The following is a 22,280-nucleotide window of genomic DNA, read 5'->3' on the forward strand; positions in this document are numbered from 1 at the left end:
TTTGGCAAAGAATTCAGGTCTGATCAACACCTAGTCAAAATATAAGTTCTTTCTTATTGGTGATCTACTCAATAAAGTAGTATATACAGTTATAAATGCATTTCACAATTTTTTTTTTTCTTTTTGATGAGACTTGTGCAAAACAGAGTTCATCAGAATATATATGCAGGGCACAGATTTGTAGCAGTACTACAGTGAGTTTAGGTATGAGGATGCAGGTTTTATAAATTCCATTTATGAATCATAATAATAAAACAAACTTGTTACTGGCCCTAAGTAGGATTGTGGGAAGATGGCAGAATAATAACTCCAGGATTAAGTCCTTCCAATGGAACAAATATTAAACAGGTAGGAACTGTCTGTAACAACTCTTTTGAAACTCCAGAGTCCAGTAAACCATCACACAGCATCCAGGAAATAGTGAGAGGAAGAGGCTGGTAAAGCACAGTTAACATTAGTAAATTGCTTTCTTCACATGGTGGTGGTTAGCAGTGCCTATCCCCTACTCTTGCAGCAGGCCACTATGGGGTATGGCCCCTGGCTAGCTTGCTGGTGGTAGAAAGAGACAAGGAAGTCCAGTTACCTAAGAATAGGGGTGGGCATGGCCAATCGCTGATCATGGATTTTTTTTTTTTTGAGGTACCAGGGCCAGGGTTTGAACCCAGGAATTCGTATGTAGGAAGCTGGCACTAAACAATTGAGCCTCATCGGTCTCCTGAATTGGTTTTTTCGTTTGTTTGCTTTTTGTTTTTAAGAAGCACTAGGAACCGAACCCAGGACCCCCCATGTGGGAAGCAGGCCCCCAACTGCTTAAGTCACATCCACTCCCCTCATCATGGATTTTTGTTTGTTTGTTTTAGGTACTGGGGGCCAGGGATTGAACCAAGGACCTCATATGTGGGAAGCCAGAGCTCAATCACTAAGCCACATTGGCTTCACTGAGTTTGTTTGTTTTGCTTCCTGTTCATTTTTATGTTTTTTCAGGAGGCACCAGGAACTGAACCAGGACCTCCCATATGGGAGGCGGGAGCTCATCTGCTTGGGCCACACCTGCTTCCTGATCACAGATTTTGATTAGTGACTTCGGATGACTGGGGGCAGTCATTATTCCAACCTGCCCTGCACAAAGGCAGCTAAACAGACTTAAAAATGCTAAGCTTCCTCAGACCTGCAGGAGAGTAGTTCAAGGGCTGCCTTTGCTGGGCAGGTCAAGAAAGTGAAGATTTGGGAAACAGTAGAAGAAGCTCCTGGTCCCCTTCCTTATCCCTTCCCTCGGGCAGCCTGTAGCCACTCTGTGGCACTTTCATGTATCCTGGGCCTTGACTTAGCTGGGAAAGACTGGCTAGAGAAATTTCTCTCCAGTGTGGCATCCCTTCCAGAAATTGCTCTCTAAGGCAAAACAGCTTGAAGTGAAAGTGATAGCAGTATAAGAAAGTATTGAGACAGATGGCCTAGGGCAAAGGATTACAGGCTTTAAAAACCCAGAAGAGGCAGAAACTATCTGAAACAACTCTTTTTTTTTTAACTGTGTGATAGGGCTTTCTTTCCCCTTTTTAATATATATTTTTTATTTATTTTTAAAAGATAATTTGGGAAATGGATGTGGCTCAACCAAGTTCCCATCTACCATATAGGAGGTCCAGGGTTTGATGCCCAGGGCCTCCTGGTGAGGGCAAGCTGGCCCACGTGGAGTGCTCTCCCACGTGGGAATGCCACCCCACCCAGGAGTGCCGCCCTGCATGGGTATGACGCTCAGCATGGGAAAGCTGCCCTGCGCAGGAGTGCTGACACTGAGAGCTGGTGCAGCAAGATGACACAACAAGAGACACAGAGGAGAGAAAATAAGAAGATGTACCAGAACAGGGAGTTGAGGTGGTGCAAGAGAGTAATCGCCTCTCTCCTACTCTGGAAGGTCCCAGGATCTGTTCCCAGAGCCGCCTAATGAGAATACAAGTAGACATAGAAGAACACACAACCAATGGACACAGAGAGCAGACAACATGGGGAATGGGGGGAATGGGGGGGGGGGATAAATAAATACAAGTAAATCTTTTTAAAAAAAGTTACTTAGATTACATAAAACGTTACATAAAAAATATAAGGGATTCCCATATGCCCCACTCCCCACACCTCCCACTTTCCCCCACATTATATAACTTCTTTCATTAGTGTGGTATATTCATTGTGATTGATGAATACATTTTGGAGCATTGCCACTAAGCATGGATTATAATTTACATTGTAGTTTACACTCTTTCCCACTCAGTTCTGTAGGTTATGGCAGGATATATAATGGCCTGTATCTGTCATTACAATGTCATTCAGGACAATTCCAAGTCCTGAAAATGCCCCCATATTACACCTCTTTTTCCCTCTCCAAGCCTTCAGCATCTCCAGTGGCCTCTGTCTACACATCAATGATATAATTTCTTCCATTGCTAGAATCACAATAAGTCTGTAGTAGAATACTAGTATGTCCACTCGAGTCCATATTTTATTCCCCAATCCTGAGGATTCTGGGATGGTGATGCCCATTTCCCCTCTAATTGAGAGGGGGCTTCAATCCTATATGGCTGATGGATAGGACTCTTTTGCTTGTAGTTGTAGACTCTCTCAGTTCTTTGGTGTAGTAGCTGTTCATCCTTACCTCCTTGTTAGTTGTCCTAGGTGAGTCCAATGAACTGCAGAGTAGAAGGTGCAACTCCGCTGAGGTTCAGGGCCCAGCTAGCACATGGACAGCCCATAGATTCAAATCTCTTAGACATATACCTACCAACTCCAGCACCAACTGCAGGTTCAAATAAAAGGGACAGAAGAGGCACGTGTAGAGAAGTCACACCTGAGTCCAACTCTGTCACACTTGGGAGCACAAACTCCAAAGTAGGGCCCACTAGCAAGATACCAAACTCCAGAGCTATTTGCCATGACCGTAGGACCTGGGCATCTCCAGACTCCTCAGGAGCCCCACTATTTGGGGTAGTATCTTCTACTTTGGCTGTCTATGAGATCCTGCTGAAACATGCATAAACTTTACCTCTCTGAAGACCTCCTGACTCACTTTGAAGACTCTTAGCCATATAAACTCATTTGTCTTTCCCTTTTCTGTCTTTTATTCAAGGTCTTTTTCCAGTTGCATCACCAGCCAGTACTTGATAGTAATCTCTCAGTGCCAGGGAGTCTCATCCCCTGGAGTCATGTCCTATGCTGAGGGGAAGGTAATGCATTTATATGCTGAGTTTGGCTCAGAAAGAGGCCACATTTGAGCAACATGGAGGCTCTCAGGAGGTAACTTTTAGGCACCCTACAACACTAAGCTAAGTTGCAATTTCAAGAGGAAAGGCTCATAAGCATAGTTGTCAATATCAAGGGCCCATCAATGGACCATCTTTCTTCACTAGTCATTGCCCCTGTACTTGAGGGATTATTGCTGTTCCATTAGAGAATGTCACAGAGCTCCCCCGGATGGGAATTCAATATACTTTCAGTTGTTCTGTGAATCTCTACCCTCTATGGCAATGCCCCATGAACACATGAACGTGTTTATATTGAAACAAGTTTTTGAAACTCCAGAGTCCAGTAGAACATTGTATAGCACCCAGGAAAAAGTCTGTGGCCTGGAAATAGAGGGGGTATTAAAACTCCTGTAATTAGGGGAACTCCAAAGCAACTAACTAGTATAAGCCAAGGATAAGACCCAGGCTGAGAAAAGACAGAAAGGACCCTGCACTTTGCATTCACTTTGGGTGGACTTTCCTGATAGAAGGGCTGACATGCAAGAAAATATCTGTCATAACACCATCTGGTTAAAAAATTGAGAAACTGACACCTGAGGGAATAAACCCCAGCATTAACATTTTAAAATATTAAAACTTACAGTGTGCAAAAAAGGAATATAAGACAAAGAAACAGGAAATGATGGCCCATCCAAAGGAAGAGGATTAAAATCCAGAAAACACCAATAAAGAACAGACTATGGACATACCAAACAAATATTTTTAAAAATGATTTTGGGAAGCGGATTTGGCTCAACAGATAGAGCATCTGCCTACCACATAGGAGATCCAGGATTCAAACCCAGGGCCTCCTGACTGGTGTGGGGAGCTGGCCCACATGAAGTGCAGATGCATGCAAGGAGTGCCCTGCCACGCAGGGGTGTCCCCCACATAGGGGACCCCCATGTGCAAGGAGTACACCCCATAAGGAGAGCTGCTCCATGTGAAAAGAGTACAGCCTGCCCAGGAGTGGCACCACACACAAGGAGATGACACAACAAAAAGAGACAGAGATTCCCAGTGCCACTGACAAGAATACAAGCAGACACAGAAGAACACACAGCGAATGAACACAGAGAGCAGACAACTGGGAGTAGGAGGAGGGGAGAGAAATAAATAAAAAATAAATCTTTTTAAAAAATGATCTTAAAAATGCTCAAGAAGATGAAGGAAAATACAGAGAAAGAACTAAAGGATAACAGGAAAACAAAGATCAATATGAGAATCCTAGTAAAGTGATAGAAATTTTTAAAAGGAACCCAACAGAACTACTGGGGTTGAAGACCAGAATAACTGAAATGAAAAATTCTTAGGAAGGTTTCAACAGCAGATTGGAGCTGGCAGAAGAAAGAATTAGTGAACTAGAAGACAAGACAATTGAAATTAGCGAGGCTCAGGAGCAGAAGGGAAAAAATAATTTTAAAATGTGAAAATAACCTAAGAGATTTCTGAGACATCATCAGGTGTAACAATATACACATTATGAGAGGGCCAGAAGGAGAAGAAAAAGAGGAAAGAAGGAATATTCAAAGAAATAATGACAGAAGACCTCCCAAATTTAGCAAAATATATGAATATGTAACTTGATGAAGAAGCCCAGAGAACACAGGACAGGATAAACATGAAGAAAAATACACCCTGTCATATATTGGTCACACTATAAAATGCAAAGGATGAGGATAGAGTTCTGAAAGCTTCAAGAGAAAAGTGCTATGTATAAGGGAGTCCCAATTAGATTGAGTGCCAATTATATTGAAACCATGGAGACAAGAAAGGAGTGGTTTGAACTATTTAAAGTGCTGAAAGAAAAAACTACAAATCAAGAATTTTATATATGATGAGACTTTCTTTCAAAACTGAGGGAGACATTAAGACATTCCCAGATAAATAAAAGCTGAGGGATTTTATCACCACTAAACCTGTCCCCCAAGCAAAGCTAAATGGAGTTCTTTAGACTAAAGGAAAGGACACAAGACAATCATTCAAACTGGGATAAATAAATTAAGACCTCTGGTTAAGGTAACCATTTGGGTAATTAAAAATGCCAGTATTATTGTAGTGTTTTGATTGGTATGTAACTCCACTTCTTACTTCCTATAGGTGCTAAAATGCAAATGCATATGAAGTAATGAAAAATCTATGGTTTTGGACATATCATGTATAGCAGTTTGGTAAGCAGTTTGGTATTGTTTATGAATTCCAAAACTAGATATTGGATTATGTTTGTAAATTAGTCTGTTTCTCTGGGCACATTAGATTGTATTGGATTCAGAGGTTTCACTTTTACTTGATTGAGTTATGATTAGGGCTTTGATTGTGTCCCATCAGTGGGGTGTCAAGTCCCTGCCCACCAAGGGAAAACTAAATAGCAGAGGAGTTAGTGGGAGTTTTGATATTGGAGCCGCAGGAGGTAAACACACAGAGAAGCAGATATGTGAGGAAAGAGAAAAGGCTTCATTAGATACATCAGAGGCCCTGAGAAGAGAGATAAGCCATTCACCTGATAGTCCACTGCTGGCCTTGTGGAGAGAGTAGAGCAGCAGCTGAATCCAAAGAGAAACGAGCTCTGGGAGAAAGACAAAATTAATCCCAGGCTACAGCTGATATTGGAAGAAGCTGGGACCATTAAGCCTTAAGAGGAAGAAGAAGCCTGAATCCTTGCAGATGTTTACAGTCCATCTTGCTCCAACATGTGGCAACAGACTTTGCCACATAAGGTGAGGGAAGTAACTTATGGGCTTTATGGCCTGGTAACTGTAAATTTCTATCCCAAATAAATACCTTTTATAAAAGCCAACAGAGTTCTGATATTTTGCATCAGCACCCCATTGGCTGACTAATACACCATGTACAAAGATGTAAGTGGTAACAAGAACAAAAAAAGGTGGGGTATGAAGGGGTATAGGAAAAGTATATGGTATGTTATTGAAGTCAAGTTGGTATCAAATTAAACATGATTTTTATATATTTAGGATGTTAAATTTTAATCCCATGGCAACAAGAAAAAGAGATGAAAAATATATCCAGATTGAAATTAGAAAGCCCCTAATATGGTAAAACATACCAAAAAAATCAAATAAATATAAAAGCAGACATTAATGGAAGAATTGAAGGAAAAAAAGGTATGTCTTACAAAGACTAAGTAGAAAAATGACAGAAGAAAGTCCTGCATTATCAGTACTTACTTTAAATGCAAATGTATTAAACTCTTCAGGCAAAAGGCACAGATTGGCAGAAAGGATAAAAAAACATGATCCAACTATATGCTGTTTACAAGAGACTCACCTTTAATTCAAAGATACAAGGAGGCTGAAAGTGAAAGGATGGACAAACTATATCATGCAGTTAGTAACCAAAAGAGAGCTGGGGTAGCTGTGATAATATCAATAAAATAGACTTTAAGTCAAAACAATTATGAAGACAAAGACAGTCCTATTTAAAGGAGTCAATTTAACAAGAAGACATAACAACTATAACTGTATATGCACCCAACAAGAGATTCCCAAAATATATGAGGCAAATACTAACAGATTTTAAGGGAGAAATTGATTGTTCTACATTAGTAGAAGGAGACTTTAATACACCACTCTCAATTATGGCTAGAACATCTAGATATAAGATCAATAAAGAAATGGAAGACTTGAATGATACTCTAAACCAACTACAATGAACAAACATATATAGAACACTTCATCTACCAATACCAGAATATACATTCTTTTTGAGGGCACATTGATCCTTCCCCAGGTCAGACCATATATTAGGTCTGAAAATATATAATGTATCTTCAACCACAGCAGAATGAAGTCAGAAATCAGTAACACGAGGGAGAAATGGAAAAGTTAAAAATATGTGGAAATTAAACAACATACTATTAAACAACCAATGAGTTCAAGAGGAAATGACAAATGGAATTAGGAAATATCCTGAGGCAAATGAAAGTGAAGATACAACATAAAACTTATGGGATGCAGCAAAGGCAATGTTGAGATGGAAATTTATAGCTCTATGTTTTCATTTTAAAAAGAAGAAAGATTTCACATGAGAGACCTAACCTTAAAAGTGAAAGTAGAAAAAGAGGAGCAAATTAAGCCAAAGTAAGCAGAAAGAAGGAAATAACAAAATGGAGTGGAGAGAATTGAAATAGAGAGCCAAAAACAACAACAAAACTAAAACTTCGTTCTTTGAAAGATCAATAAAATTGAGAAACCTTTAACTATATTGATGAAGGAAAAAAGAAAGGACACACACAAATGACTAAAATAGAAATGAAAAGGGGACATTATTACTGACCCCAGTGAAACAAAAAGGACAATAAGAATATACTATGAACAACTGTACACCAATAAATTAGATAACCTAGATGAAACTGACAACTTCTTAAAAACACACAAACTACTTACACTGACTCAGGAAATCTCAACAAATCAATAACTAATAAAGAGATTGAATCAGTCATCAAAAACCTCTCAAAAAAGAAAAGCCCAGGACCAGCTGGTTTCACAGAGTAATTTTACCAAACATTCCAGGAAAACATAACACCAATTCTTCTCATACTCTTCCAAAAAACTGAAGAGAAGTAACACTCCCTAATTCATTCTATGAGACCAACACAACCCTCATACCAAAGTCACATAATGATGCCACAGGAAAAGAAAATTACAGAATATCTCTTACGAATATAGATGCAAAAATTATCATGAAAATACTAGCAAACCAAATCCAACAGCTCATCAAAGGAATATACACCATAATCAAGCGGTATTTATCCCTGGTATGCAATGGTGATTCAACATAAGAAAATCAATAAACGTAATATACTATACTAACATAATGAAAGAATAAAAACACATGATCACCTCAATTCATGCAGAAAAGGCATTTGACAAAATCCATCTCCCCTTCTTGATAAAAACACTTTGAACCCTAGGAATAGAAGGAAACTTCCTCAATATGACAAAGGACATATTTGAAGAGCCCTCGGCTTACATACTACTAAATGGTGAAAGACTGAAATTTTTCCCTCTAAGATCAGGAACAAGGCATGGATGCCCACTTTCACCACTGTTATTCAACATTGTACAGGAGGGTCTTGCCAGAACAATCAGGCAAGAAAAAAAGTATAGTGTTTCTATATATATGCAATGAACAATCAGAACAAAAAAATCAAAGAAAAAATATCCATTCACAATAGCGTCTAAAAGAATCAAATATCTAGGAATGAATCTAAACAAGGATGTAAAGAACATGTACACAGAAAACTACAAAACATTGCTAAAAGAAATCAAAGAGACCTAAATAAATGGAAGGACATTACAGTCATGGATTGGAAGACTAAATATTGGAAAGATATGAATCCTACCCAAAGCAATTTACAGATTTAATGCAATCCCAGTCAAAATTCCAAGAACCTTCTTTGCAGAAATGGAAAAGGCCAATCATCAAATTTATATGGAATGGTAGGGGGCCCAAAAGCTAAAGCCATCTCAAAAAGAAGAATGAAGCTGGAGGACTGACACTTTCCAGTCTTATTAAAACTTATTGAAAAGCAACAGTAGTCAATACAGCATGGTACTGGCACACGGGCAGTCATATTGATCAATGGAATCCAATTGAGAGCTCAGAGATCAACCCTTTACATTGCTGGCCAGCTGATTTTTGACAAGGGGCAGGGACCACTCAAATTGGGAAATAGTCCCTTTAGCAAACAATGCTGTGAAAATGGATTTCCATTTGCAAAGGAGGACCCCTTCCGTCACACCTTATACAAGCATCAACTCAAAATGGATCAAAGACCTAGGTATAAGAGCCAGAACTATCAAACCCCTGAAGAAAATGTAGGGAAGCATCTTCAGGACCTTGAATTGGGCAATAGTTTCTTAGACATTATATCAAAAGCACAGGCAACAAAAGAAAAAAAAACTAGATAAATGAGACATCATCAAAATTTTAAAATTTTGTGCATTAAAGGACTTCTTTTTTTTAAAGATTAACAAATTTTTTTAAAAAATTTCTCTCCCATTCTCCCCCCCGCCCCCCCCCCCTCCCCCAGGTTGTCTGCTCTCTGTGTCCATTCACTTGGTGTTCTTCTGTGTCTGCTTGTATTCTTGTTTGGGGTACAGGGAAACTGTCTCTTTTTTGTTGCATCATCTTGCTACATCAGCTCTCTGTGTGTGCGACGCCACTCCTGGGCAGGCTGTGCTTTTTTTCACATGAGGCAGCTCTCCTTACAGGGAGCACTCTTTGCACATGGGGCTCCTCTATGTGGGGGACACCCGTGCGTGGCATGGTACTCCTTGTGCATCAGCATTGTGCATGGGCCAGCTTACCACATGGGTAAGGAGGCCCTGGGTTAAAAACCCTCGACCTCCCATGTGATAGGTGGCCACTCAATCAGTTGAGCCAAATCCACTTCCCTAAAGGACTTCTTTATAAAAGGACAACCTAAAAAATGGGGGAAAATATTTGGAAATTACACACCTAATAAGTATTTAATATGTGGAATATATAAAGAAATCCTACAACTAGACAACAAAAAAGACAAATGACCCAATTTAAAAATGGGCAAAAAACTAGAATAGACATTTCTTCAAAGAAGATATACAATGGCCAAAAGTACATGAAAATATGCTTAGCATCATTAGCCATTAGGGAAATGCAAATAAAAACCACAATGGGATATCATTTCATAACCCCTAGAATGGCTACTATTTAAAAAAAAAAAAAAGGAAAATAAGTGTTGGAGAGGATGTGAAGAAATAGGAACACTCGTTCTTTAATGGTGGGAATGTAAAATGGTACAACTTTTGTGGAAACTAGTTTGGAGGTTCCTCAGAAAGTTAAATATAGAATTGCCACATGACTCTGCCCTCCCACTTCTAGGTATGCCCAAAAGCACTAAAAGCAGGGACTCAAACTGTTATTTCCACACTGATGTTTATAGCAGCATTACTCACAATTGCCAAAAGCTGGAAGTAACCCAAATGTCCTTCAACAGATGAATGGATAAACAAATTATAGTATATCCATATAATGTACTATTATTTAGCCATAGGAAAAATGAAGTTTTGAAACATATGAAAATATGGATGAACCTTGAAGACATCATGTTGAGTAAAATAAGCCACACACAAAAGGATATTATATAAGCTCACTGATATGAAATAATTAAAATATGCAAATTCAGAGTCAGAAAGTAGAATACAGTTTACTGGGTGTTAGGGTAGCATAGAGAATGGGGAGTTAATGTTTAATTGGTGCAGAATCTCTGTTTGGGGTGATAGAAACATTCTGGGGATGGATAGTGGTGAAGGGAGCATAATACTGTGAATGTAATTAACACCAGTGAATTATATATTTGAATATGGTTAAATGGAGATTTTAGGTTGTTTATATGTTACTAGAATAAAAATTTTTTAAAAATTAAAAATTTTTTAAAACAACCAAGCCATTGGAGTATACAACACAGTGAATCCTAATGTAAAGTATGGAGAGCAATTAACAGTACAATGATAATATTCTTTCACCAGCTGTAACTATGGGAAAGGGTTAAGTTTAATTTTCACAAAGGGGAAGCCAGAGCCAGCTCTGCCATTCAAGGAGGATGAGAAAGGGGTTCTAGAGGCTTTGTCGTGCCAGGAATTTGAAAAGTGGCACGAAAATGAGGGAGGGCCAATGGTGAGTGCTGGGGGCAGGGCCAAAGTGAGGGGGCCAATGGTGAGTGTTGCAGGCAGGGTCGAAGCTAGAAGGGCCAATGGTGAGAAGTGGGGGCGGTGCCAATAGTGAAAGAGGGGCCAAATATAAAAAGCGCACCAGGAGTCAAAGCAGAGCCAAGCCTGCCCAGCCAGCCCAGGTGTAGGGAATGCAGAAGCAGCAACTGAGAGCCGGAACGCGGAACTTAGACATCTCAGATAGGCTGTAACCCTTGAGGTACCCAACTGTTGCGGTGCCATCCAGCGGCTCCGCTCCCGAAGAGGTAAGGACGAACAGAGCAAGACAACACACAGTACCACTCTGGAGAGGCAGGCTGGTGGCGCAGGTCTAGTTTATTGAGGAAGTGCAACAACTTTTATGGGTGGCTGGGGGGAAGCTAGGCATCGTGCAAGCACCCGATTGGTTATGCTAATTCAGCGAGGCTGGTTGGCTCATGGGGTCTTGTTGCTGAGGTCTGGGGAAGAATTAGGAGTGGCTCACAGTTGTTTACTGCAAGGCTCGGCACCACCTTTAAGGAATGGCACCTGCAGCTCACTCACACCCAACCAATGGGGAACAGGGAGGGAACTGCATTTTAGGTTTAGGGTATGAATATCATTGTTTCTTGTTGTTTGGCACGATGGCCATTTTATCCAGGTTGTGTGCCCATTCTTGCAAGAGCGTTAATAAAATTCCTTTTTCCTCTACAATCAGGTGAGATTTTGTTTTCTTACAGGTGCAGCTTTCTATCATAACAAAGGTACAACATTAATGCAAAGTATTAATAATGGGGAGGAAAGTAAATGAGAACTCTATTTTCTGCATGGTTTTTCTGTAAACTTCTAACTTCTCGAATAAAAATTTTTATTTAAAAAAAGAGTACATAGAATCTATTTTGCCTTGTGGACATACATGTCCAAATGTATTGCTTTGATAGACATGATTTAATCACAAAAAAAGATTTTTCTGCCTGTAATTCTATCCAGCATGATACAAAATTTACCAATCCCCATGACCTTTCCACATGGTATAGACCTGCACCTTGCACCTCAACAAGATTTAAATGAAGTCTTTCCAATCTTATATATATATATTTTAAAACAAAACAATTTTATTTATACATATTAATAAAACATAATTCATCCAGAGTACAATCAAAAGTATTTGTATAATCACATAGTTGTGCACTCCTCATTTCATTATTAGAGCATTTTCATTATTTCAATAAAAATAATAAAAAACAGACAAACAAGAAAAACATTCACCTCTCAATTTCTCTGTTTCCCTTGCTGTACATAGCTGCTATTTCCGGCTATTCTTGCACATTTATTTATTTATTTATTGAGCATTTTTATTACAATATATTCACATACTTTACAATCTATCTGAAGTATATAATCAATGGCTTTTAGTATAATCGCAATGATGAATGTTGTGCATTCATCACCACAAAAAGCTCTAGAACCATTTCATTATTTCAAAAAGAAAAACTCCATATTCCTTAGCATGCTTTCCGCAGTCCTACATAACCAATAGTCTAATCTTATTTTTATAAATTGATATATTTACAATTTATGTAAATGGAACCATATAATATGTTACACAATATATTTAGTTCATAGTAGCACAATCAAGACAATATTTGTCCTTTTTTGTCTGGCTTGCTCCACTCAACATAATGTCCTCCAGTTTCATCCATGTGTCAGACGATTTACGACTTCCTTTCTTCTTACAGCTACATAATATTGCATCATGTGAATACACCACAGTTTGTTCATTCATTCATTGGTTGATGGATACCTGAGTTGTTTCCAACTTTTGGCTACAGTGAATAATGCTGCTATGAAATTAATATGCAGATGTCTGTTTGTGTTACTGTTCTCAGTTCTTCTGGGTATATATTCAGTAGTGGTATTGCAGGGTCACGTGGCATATCAATATTCAACTTCTTTAGGAACTATAAGTTGTTTCTATCTCTCCACCACCTCCCCAACCTTTGTAGTTCTCTGTCTTTTTCATAGTGGCCATTCTGATAGGTGTAAAATGATATCTTATTGTAGTTTCGATTTGAATTTCCCTAATCATTAGTAATGTTGAACATTTTTCATGTTTTTTTTTTTTCTGTTTGTGTTTCTTCTTTGGACAAATGTCTACTCAAGTCTTTTGCCCATTTTTAAATTGTGTGTTTATCTTTTTATTTTTGAGTTGTAATATCTCTTTATATATCATGGATATTAAACCTTATTGTTTATGTGATTCCCAAATACTTTCTCCCATTGAGTTGGCTGCCTTTTCACCCTATTTAAAAACTCCTATGAGGTGCAAAAGTGTTTAATTTTGAGGAGGTCCCATTTGTCTATTTTTTCTTTTGTTGCACATGCTTTGAGTGTAAGGTCAAACCCGTAGCACAAGGTCTTTAAGATGTTTCCCTACATTTTCTTCTAGTAGTTTTATGGTCCTGGCTTTTATATTTTGGTCTTTAATCCATTTTGACTTGATTCTTGTATATAGAGTGAGATAGGGATCCTCATTCATTCTTTTGGTTATAGATGTCCTTTTCTCCCAGCACCATTTGTTGAAGAGACTGTTTTGTCCCATTAATATGGCTTTGGTAGGTTTGTCAAAAACCAGTTGGTCATAGAGGTGAGGGTTTACTTCTAGACTCTCAATTCTATTCCACTGATCAATGTGTCTATCTTTATGCCAGTACCATACTGTTTTGACCACTGTAGCTTTGTAATATGTTTCAAAGTCAGGTAGTGAAATTACTCCCATGTTGCTCTTCTTTTTTAGAAAGCTTTTAGCTATTTGGGTGCATTTTCCTTTCCAAATGAAGTTGGTAGTTGCCTTTACTATTTCTGTAAAGTAGGCTCTTGGAATTTTGATTGGTACTGCATTGAATCTATAAATCAGTTTGGGTAGGATTACATCTTCACAATATTAAGTCTTCCAATCCATGAACATGGAATATCTTCCCATTTGTTTAGGTCTTCACTGATTTCTGTTAGCATTGCTTTGTAGTTTTCTGCATATAAGTCCTGTACTTTGTTTAAATTGATTCTTAGGTATTTGAGTCTTTTTGTAGTTATTGTAAATGGAATTTCCCCCTATTTCCTCCTCAGATCATTCAATGCTAGAGTAGAAAAAAAGTACTGGTTTTTGCATGTTGATCTTGTATCTTGCCACTTTGCTCAACTCATTTATTAGCTCAAGTAGTTTTGTTGTAGATATTTCAGAATTTTCTAAATATAGGGTCATGTCATCTGCAAATAGTGAGCTTTACTTCTCTTTTCCTATTTGGGTTTCTTCAATTTTTTTTTTTCTTCTTCTCTGCTCTAGCTAGAACTTTCACCATTGTTGAATAACAATGATAGGGCATCCCTATCTTGTTCTTGATCTTAGAGGGAAAGCTTTCAACCTTTCTCCATTGAGTGATATGTTGGCTGTGGGTTTTTCATATGTGCCTTTTATCATATTGAGAAATTTTCCTTCTATTCCTATCTTTCAATATGTTTTTTATCAAAAAAGGATGCTGGATTTTGTTGAATGCCTTTTCTGCATTGATTGAGATGATCATGTACATTTCTTCCTTCAACTTATTAATGTGATATATTATGTTGATAGATATTCTTATGTTGAACCTGTCTTGCATACCAGGAATAAATTCCACTTGATATGCTGTTGGATTCTTTTTTTAAAAGATTTTTAAAAAATATTTATTTATTCCCTCCTCCCCTCATTTTTATACTTGCTGTCTGCTCTGTGTCCATTCACTGTGTGCTTTCTGTGTCTGCTTGTCTTCTCTTTAGGAGGTACTGGGCACAGAACCTGGGACCTCCCATGTGGGAGAGAGGCACTCAGGTGTTTGAGTACCTCCACTTCCTGCTTTGTTGTGTCTCTCATTGTGTTTCCTCTTTGTGCCTCCTTGTTGCATCATCTTCTTGTGTCAGCTTGCTGTGCCAGCCTGTCATGCCAGCTTGCTGCCTTGCTCATCTTCTCTAGGAGGCACTGGGAACTGAACCCAGGGCCTCTCATGTGGTAGGCAGGAGCTCAAACACTTGAGCCACATCTGCTTCCCTGCTGATGGATTCTATTTGTAAGTATTTTGTTGAGAATTTTTGAATCTATGTTCATTAGAAAGATTGGTCTATAATTTTCTTGTAGTTTCTTTATCTGGCTTTGTTATTAGAGTTATGTTGGGTTCATAAAATGTATTGTGTAATTTTCTCTCCTCTTCAATTTTTTGGAAGAGTTTAAACAGGTTTGGCATTAATTCTTTTCAAAATGTTTTGTAGAATTCACCTGTGAAGCCATCTGGTTATGGACTTTTCTTTGTTAGGAGTTATTTGATGATGGACTCAATCACTTTAAGTGTGATTGGTTTGTTAAGTTCTTGTATTTCTTTTTAGGTTGTTTGTGCATTTGTAGGAATTCGTCCATTTCATCTAGGTTGTCTAGTTTGTTGGCATACAGTTTCTCATAATATCCTCTTATGATCCTTTATATTTCTGTGGTGTCGGTCGTAAACTCCCCCTTTTATTTCTGACTGTATTTATTTGCCTCTTCTGGCTTTTTTTTCTTTATTAGTTTAGCTAAGGGTTTGTCAATTTTATTGATCTTCTCAAAGAACCAGCTTTTTGTTTTTTTTTTGGTTTTGTTGATTTTCTCTCTTGTGTTTTTGTTCTTATTTCATTTATTTCTGCTCTAATTTTTATTTTTTTTCTTTCTGCTTGCTTTGGCATTGGTTTGCAGTTCCTTTTTCTAGTTTCTCTAGTTGTTCAGTTAGATCTTTGGTTTTAGCTCTTCCTTTTTTTTTTTTTTTTAAATATAGGCATTTAGGGCTATAAATTTCCCTCTTATGACTGCCTTCACTGTATCTCATAAGTTTGATAAGTTATGTTCTTGTTTTCACTTGTCTCAGCATATTACTGATTTCACTTACAATTTCTTCTTTGACCCGCTGATTATTTAGGAGTGTGTTATTTAGCTCCCATATTAGTCAAGTTACTTTTTTCCTATTATCAATTTCCAGTTTCATTCCATTATGATCTGAGAAGGTACTTTGTATAATTTTAATTTTTTTATGCTTATTGAGAGCTGCATTGTGCCCTAACGTGTGGTCTATCCTGGAGAAAGATCCATGGGCACTTGAGAAGAATGTATAATGTGCAGAGTTTGGGTACAATGTTCTGTATATGTCTATTACATCTAACTAATTTACCATTGTTTAAGGTCTCTGTTTCCTTGTTGATCTTCTTTCTAGCTGTTCTATCTAACAATGTGAATGGTGTGTTGAAGTCTCCAACGATTATTGTAGAGATGTCCATTTTCCTCTTCAGTTTTACCAAAGTTTGTCTCATGTATTTTGGGGCAACCTGGTTAGGTGCATAGATATTTATAACTGTTATATCCTCCTGGTGGATTGTCCCTTTTATTAATATATAATGGACTTCTGTATCTCATAACTTTTTTTTTGCATTTAAAGACTGTTTTGTCCAATATTAGTATAGCTACCCCTGCTTTATTTTATTTTATTTTTTTGGTTACTATTCACATGGAGTATCTTTTTCCATCTTTTCACTTTCATCCAGTTTGTATCCTTGGGTCTAAAGTGAGTTTCTTATAAGCAGCACATGGATGGCTCATGCTGTTTTTATCCATTCACATTTAGTCCATTCACATTCAATGATATTACTGTAAATGCATTATTTATTTCTACGATTTTATTCTTTGGTATTCATATGTCATATCTTATTTTTGTCTTTTTACTCTTTTGATTATCCTTTCTTCTATACTCTCCTTGAAGTTTCTCTCTCCTGTTTTTTCTTTCAGGCGCTAAGGCTTCCTTTAATATTTCCTGCAAAGGTGTATTCTTTTTTACGAACTCTCTTAATTTTTGTTTGTGAATACTTTATAGTCACCTTCATATCTGAAGGACAGTTTTGCTGGATAAAGAATTTTCAGCTGTGAGTTTTTCTCTTTGAGTATCCTCATTGTAACACATACTGTTGCCTCACTTCCATAGTTTCTGATGAGAAATCTGCGCTAAGTTACTGGGTGTCCCCTGTTTGTGATGGCTTGCTTCTCCCTTGCTGCTTTCAGAATTTTCTCTTTATCTCTGTTGTTTGACATTCTGAGTAGTATGTGTCTTGAAGTAGGTTCATTCAGATTTATTCTGATTGGGGTACACTGTGCTTCTTAGACATGTAAGTTCATTTCTTTCACGGGTGGGAAATTTTCATCTACTATTTTCTCAAAAACTCTTTCTGTCCCTTTTCCCCTTCTCTTCTTCTTCTGGAATTCCCATGACATGTATGTTGTTGCATTTCATGTTATCATTCAACTTCCTGAGCCCCTGCTCAATTTTTTCCATTGTTTTCTCCCTCTGTTCTTTTCTCTTCAATTTCAGCTGTTCTGTCACTTATTCTTCTTCTATAATTTCACGTCCGCTGCTGTACGCCTCTAATGTGTTTTTTAAAGTTTTACTTTTTTTTAAAGATTTATTATTTATTTATTTCTCTCCCCTTCCTCCCCGCCCCCAGTTGTCTGCTCTCTGTGTCCATTCGCTGTGTGTTCTTCTGTGACCGCTTCTATCCCTATCAGCAGCACTGGGAATCTGTGTTTCCTTTTTGCTGCGTCATCTTGCTGTGTCAGCTCTCCGTGTGTGCGGCACCATTCTTGGGCAGACTGCACTTTCTTTCATGCTGTGCAGCTCTCCTTATGGGCCGCACTCCTTGCGTGGGGCTCCCCTATGCGGGGGACACCCTGTGTGACATGGCACTCCTTGCAGGCATCAGCACTGCGCACGGGCCAGCTCCATGTGGGTCAAGGAGGTCCGGAGTTTGAACCGCAGACTTCCCATGTGGTAGGCGGATGCCCTATTCATTAGGCCAAGTCCGCTTCCCTCTAATGTGTTTTTGATCTCACCTATCAGGTCTTCCATTCCCATAAGCTCTGCTACTTTTTAACTCAGGTTTTCAAATTATTCTCTGTGCTTACTCAACGCCTTCTTGTTGTTGTTTATCTCTTTAGTCATATTGTCTTTCAACTCATCAATTTGTTTTTGAAAATTTGTGTGCATCTCCTTGACTTGTCTCAAATCCTGTGTCTCTTCTGGGCTTTGATATATTCCTTTTCTTGGGCCATTGTCTTCCATTTTCTTAGTATGGCTTGTAATTTTTTACTGATGTCTAGGCATCTGATTAGGATGGTGACTTTACTCAGATGCCCAATTTCTCTCTATTTTGCAGGTATTTAGTGGTGGGATGCTGTGTCTTACTGCTCTTCTTTTATTCTTTGTTCATCCTGGGTCTTTAAGATTGCACCTGTTAGTTGCTCAAAACTAGGCTCTGGGCCTAGTAATGGGTTGCAAGACTGCTTCCTAGGGCCTTGGTGAGGGGGTTATAAAGGCCAGACCAAGGAAGTGCATGTGGCACTCTTTGGCAATTCTCTTAGTTCAATGCCTGGTCATAGTGTGTTTGCTGCAACATGGACTGGATCAATGTGATATAGCTTCCTGCCTGGAGGCGAAGAGCCTTGTAATTCAAACTTTTCCCAAGTAGGAAATAATTTCACTTCCTTCAATGTCTCAACAATCAGTCCTCATTCATAGAGAGGGAGATTGAGAGGGTCTGATCTCTTTAGTCCCTTCCTGGCTCCCAAGGCAAACAATGGTGTGGCCTAGAAGGGTTCATGGCACACAGAAGACTAAATATTTGGATCAAAAGCCTAGTCAGCCTTAGGCTGTCTCCCTCTTTCTCCACCTTTCCTGGGGAGGTGGGTCCCTGAGTCCCCCTTTGTCTGGAGCTGCCAGCCCAGAGAACTAAAATTTCAAAAGTGTCTTTAGTGTGGGAGATGGTGCCAGCATTAGCAGCTTCCACTTTTTTAAAAAAGATTTGTTTCTCTTCACCCCCTCATTGTTTGCACTTGCTGTGTCTGTTTGTCTTCCTTGTTTCTTTAGGAGGCACTGGGAACTGAATCCAGAACCTCGAATGTGGGCAGGAGGCACTTAATCACTTGAGCCACCTCCATTTCCTGCTTCATTATGTCTCTCATTGTGTTGTCCGTCTTGTGTCTCTTGTTGTGTAATTTTGTTGTGTCACCTTGCTGCACCTGCCCATCATGCTAGCTAGCTGTCTTGCTCGTCCTCTTTAGAAGGCACCAGGAACCTCTACTCCCTGCTTCATTGTGTCTTTCATTAAGTTTTTCTTCTTGTGTCTCTTGTTGAGTCAGTTTGCTGTGCTTGCCCATCACGCCAGCTCAGTGTCTTCTTTAGGAGGCACCAGGAACCGAATCAGGGAACTCCCATGCAGTAGGCGGGAGAGCAACAACTTGAGCCACATCTGCTTTCCTTTAATTCAGTTTTGCTGTTGCGATTCTTTTCCTTTGTCCTTCTCTTTTAGGTGGTGTCCAAAACCCTAAAAGAATTTTTTCCCAGGCTGTTTCTGCTTATCCTCTAGCTATTTTTCTGGGAGAGAAGAAAGTCTTGTGTCTTCCTAGTCTGCCATCTTCCAGAAAGTAAGAATAAGTTTTTTAAATATAACTTTAAATCTGTATCAAATTTTATCAACTAATATATAAATCCCCCATATATAATTCTGTGATCAATATTACTGACATTAGGAAATAGGCCTGAAAGTCTAATTACCTAAAATATGACAGAAAAAACCCTTCTAGGACATGTGGTTTATCTTTATGAGTGCTATATCAATCAGATTTCTCCAAAGAAACAGAACTAATAGGACATATAGGTATGTATATTAAGAAATTTATTTTATGGAATTGGCTTACATGGTTGTGTGGCTGACAAGTCTAAAATCCACTGGGGAGGCCAGCAGGCTAGAAGCTCAAAGAAGTATTCGATATTATAGCCCGGAGAAAGAATTTCTTCTTCAACTGGAAACCTCAGTTCTTTGCTCTTAAAGCCTTCATCTGATTGAATGAGGCCCTTTACCAAAAATGAGCCTTATTGAAAGTTAGCAAATCACATTTACATAACACCCTCACAGAAACATCTGGCTAATGTGTGACCAAACTGGACACCAGAGCCTAGCCAAGTTGACACAAAATTAATTATCACAGGCACCAATGAGAATGCCTGACTCCATCATACTTAAAAGCATTTTGTTGAAGGTCAAGAGCAAACCATTATCAGTACAGAAGGCACAGTTCTTGGCTTAGTGGGTCTTAACAGATATTTGTTAATAGATAATATAATCGTGCTGAAAAAGAACAACTGTTGCCTGGATCAGTACATTTAAGGGTACATTCTGGGTAATTGAAATTGACTGTTGCAGAAATTTTTACTGGGCATTTCACACCTCAAGGAGGTAGCACTGGAACTATTATCTTGCCTCCTACATGGTCTCCGTTGTTGCCATTTGACTTTATAGAAGAGAAATTCATTTTCCTATACCATTAGTGAGAATATAAAATTAGTATAATACTTTTGGAGAGAAATTTGTTAATTCTATTAAATTAAAAAAGAAACACATAAGCTTTAAGTAATTGCATTTCTAGGAACATAAAAATACACCTGGACAAGTCCACAAAGTTCAATGAACAAGGATAGTCAAAGCAGCATTTAAAAAAAATAAACATTGAAAAACTGACAACCTAAATGGCCAGAGGAAATGTTACATAAATTATGATGCATCTAACTAATAGAATGCTATGAAGCCATTGAAAAGAATAAGCTAGAGTTTTATGCACTGCCATAGAAAGAACTCCAAGGAATAGTAAGTGGAAAAATTCCTATTATAAAATGAAATTCTATTAAAGTAAATTAACACAAAAATTAAGTGATAAAAACAGTTATAAGTAATTATTATAAAAATATCTAAAATCTTCACTATTGTTAGGGAAGTCACAGACATTTGTTAAGTGGCCATTGCCCAGACCTCACCTACCTCCACCTCCTTCTTTGGAGAAGTCATGAGCACATACCAAGCAGCCATCCTCCAACCTTCTGCTACCCCCACCTCCTTTACTAGTGTGTGCCATTCCACAGCCAGGGGAAATGTTAAGTCTAAAGAAAAGCTGACCAGACCTTATACCCATAATGGGAACAAGAAGCTAAGAAAGAGTATAGATTGTCTTTCTTCTCTGGGGTGAAGTGGAGTGTGTAGAGCTACCATCTATTGGCCAGACCCAGAGAAGTTTTCAGAGATCCCCTGCTCTTTTGGATTCTTTGTACTATGTAAGTAACAAGAGGCTATTTGCCCTTCTGTACTCTTTATGTTGTGCAAGTAATAAAAAAGTCATTTGCTGAAAGTTTCTGTTGTCCCTGAACCTGTGTTCCCATGACAGACTATTGTAGCAGCTTGCTCCATAAATATATTCTAAGCATTTTATGTTTATTAACTCAATTCTCACTACTACATATAAAGTGGGTACTATTATTATCCCCATTTTACAAATGAGGAAACTGAGTCACCATATGGTCAAGTTACTTGCTAAAGGTTCCCAAACTGGAAGTGTTAAGAGGCAGTGTCTGGCTTCAGGATCAGCATTCTAACCTAGCTCTAACCAGATGTGTTAAAAAAAAAAAAAAAAAGATAAAAACATATGGAGATATAGATATATACTCATATGTGCATCGAAAATGGTTCTATGCATAATCTCCAAACCATTAATAGCTGCTTTCTCTCTCTGAGTGGTTTTGCAGTGGGAGAGGAACAAGGAACATGCTTTTTATGTGATATAAGTGGTTTTTGCTGGCTTTGTTATGAGAGGCTTTATTACTTTTATAAGAATAGTACAATTTTCTTTACAAAGGAAGTTTTTCAAAATATAATGTTATTTTTCTTCTGCTGTTAGTGGCCAATGAGGAGATTTAGCTATTTTCTTCCTTTTAATGGTTATATCAGTTACTGGTTCATTTAAAAAAAAAAAGTCTAAAGTGTGCTAAGTGTCCTTGCCTGTTCCTGCCTTCAAAAAGCTCACTGTCTAGTATAAAAGACTGACATGCAAACTTCTATAATTCCAGAGCCTCTATAAACGAGAGGTACAAAGATGGGATGGGAGGGGAACAAATGAGAAATGTCAATCCTTGCTTTCTCTGGGGAAGGTAGTGTGAAGGCTGTCTAGAGAGAAGGTAATGTTTTTTGTAAATACTAAAAGAAAACAAGTCTTTCAGGGAGAGGAGAGGAAGAAAGAAAAAGCCTTCAAATGGAGGGCATAATAGCAGTAACGACAGAAGCATGAACCCATATGGTTCTTCAAGTGTCTGGGCATAGTTTGATTTAGGTGCAGCTTAGGAAGGGGAATGCGAGGAGTGCCTCTGGAGATGCAGGCAGGAGCCACATCACACAGGAC

This window comes from Dasypus novemcinctus, chromosome 9 (assembly GCF_030445035.2).
Source record: "Dasypus novemcinctus isolate mDasNov1 chromosome 9, mDasNov1.1.hap2, whole genome shotgun sequence".
Lineage (NCBI taxonomy): Eukaryota > Metazoa > Chordata > Mammalia > Cingulata > Dasypodidae > Dasypus > Dasypus novemcinctus.